Raw genomic sequence first — 2,542 nt, forward strand, 5'->3', positions numbered from 1 at the left:
GAAAATCAGAATCAGTTTAAAAAGCAAATCCCCCTCCAAATTATTAAATCCCCCCAAATAATATTAAATCCTACTTATATTTGGTTGCCTACCAAATTTCTTGACCTAAAACCTCTTTGTTAAAAAGATTTTCTAGCATAAGAGAGGTTTAATGAATATACTAGCATTAAAATGAGTCTTTTTTCTTATAGTCACATGAGGTATTGAAAGAGAACTGGAAATGAAATTGCCTAATGAGTCATCAGACAACAACTAAAAATCTTGAACTGTGACAGCCACCAAAACTATGAATAGCTCACATCCCTCCAGTGGTGTGAGTCTGACATTTGATAGAATAAAGTGGGTATGGATGGCTAAGATTCATCATTATTAGTTCCGAGCATAATAGTGATGTGGGTTCAAGGCTCTCTGGTTAATGAATTCATTCCGTTTGAAAAGGCAAATGAGACTTCTTCAAGTAGCAAAGAACAGGCTGTGGCTCCATGCTGTGTGCCCCTTCTCCCACTCCCCGTTCTCTCACTCGCTCATTCTGAGAGAAGCCAACTGCCATGTTGTGAGCTGCCCTGCAGAGTGGTTCATGGGACTCGAAACTGAAGGATGCCTCCAGGCTCCAGTCAATGAGGAACTAAGGTCTTCAGTCCAACAGCCTGTGAGAAATCGAATGTCCTGAAGCTACTGAGTGCATTTGGAACTGGATCTCCCCCAGTAGAGCTTTCAGATAAACCTGGATCCACAGCCACACCCGCCTGACTGAACCTCATGAGGGCGCTGTAGCCCGTGGCTCGCAAGCAAGTCACCTGCATCTGACTACTGACCTGCAGAAACTGAGAAGTGAATGCTTGTTGTTTGAAGCTGCTGAAACAAACAAAACCCCAACAAACCAACACAGCAAAAAATATTGCCTTGAATAACTTTTTTTTTTTTTTTCTTTTTCTTTAGACGGAGTGTCGCTCTGCCGCCCAGGCTGGAATGCAGTGGTGCGATCTTGGCTCACTGCAAGCTCCGCCTCCCGGGTTTACGCCATTCTCCTGCCTCAGTCTCCCGAGTAGCTGGAACTACAGGCACCCGCCACCTCGTGCGGCTGACTTTTTTTTTTTTTTTTTTTTTAAAGTGGAGATGGGGTTTCACCGTGTTAGCCAGGATGGTCTCGATCTCCTGACCTCGTGATCTACCGCTTCGGCCTCCCAAAGTGCTGGGATTACAGGCGTGAGCCAGCGCGCCCTGCCGCCTTGAATAACTTTAATGCAAGCAACTCACATTTTATGTTACCTGTGAGGTTTCTTTTTTTTTTTTTTTTTTTTTTTTTGAGACGGACCTCTCTCTGTCACCAGGCTGGAGTGCAGTGCGTGATCTCGGCTCACTGCAGCCTCTGCTTCCCAGGTTCAAATGATTCTCCTGCCTCAGCCTCCTGAGTATCTGGGACTACGGGTACACGCCATCATGTCCAGCTAATTTTTTGTATTTTTAGTAGAGATGGGATTTCATCACCTTGGCCAGGGTGATCTCAATCTCCTGACCTCGTGATCCACCCGCCTTGGCCTCCCAAAGTGCAGGGATTACAGGGGTGAGTCATCATGCCCGGCCTACATTTTTAATTAATTTATTTTTATTTCCAAAGATGAGATCTCTCTGTAAAAAGAAAAACAATATCCAGGAACTTCCAAGATGGTAGCTTGCTTGTGGTTGATAAGATAGTCTTACAGGCTTCAAAATCAGTGTACAGTCAAGGTGTGTCTCCAGAGTTACATCTTCTGTCTCTTTATGTAGCTGCTTTAACCTGGCAGTTTATCACTGAAAAAAAAAAAAAGTGCTTTTAAAGTACTCATATTTCTTCTAAAATGTAAAGTCAATGCTATTGGTTGGAATCCCTTTTTTTTTCTTTCATTGCCCAACGTATTTCTTCTTTTTCTTACTTACCTTTCCCTATGGCTGAATTCTGAGAGTAATTTCTGGACAATTTGGAAAATTGAATTGTAAGTTTTTTTTTTTTTAATAACAGTATTCCACATTCTCCTAATAAAATTGAAGTGATTCCCATAACTGCTTCTTATGATTTATTGATGAGTTCAGGGTAAGTCTTCCTTGAGAGTGTCCTTTTATTTGTTATATTAGGAGTTGATAAGACAGTGAGAAATTTAATAATTTTCAGCTTAAGTAGTGGAGCTAAGAAAGAAGTAACAATTTTTAAGTAAAAAAATATAATCAGGCACATGTTTTCTTTTTTTTTTTTTCCTAGCATGATAATTGCATGTGCTTCAGATATTAAATATCAACTGGTAGATGACTAGGCTTGACTCTACTAATTACAAAGTAAGACATTCCATGGCCCATGCTCCAACCACGGTCAGTGGCTTAGTAGTCAATTAACGAATGAAAGAAGAAATGAGAGCTAAATCATAAATAAAGATGATAATAGCAAGAACTCCACGGAGAAGTCTCTAAACGGGTACCATCCACTGATTCCCGTGATATAGCAGCAGATTCTGTGCCCCAACCTCCACCCTTCTTCCCTGAACCCCCGTCTCCTCCTGCCCATGCAATG

The sequence above is a fragment of the Macaca fascicularis genome, chromosome 11 (genome assembly GCF_037993035.2).
Source record: "Macaca fascicularis isolate 582-1 chromosome 11, T2T-MFA8v1.1".
Classification (NCBI taxonomy): Eukaryota; Metazoa; Chordata; class Mammalia; order Primates; family Cercopithecidae; genus Macaca; species Macaca fascicularis.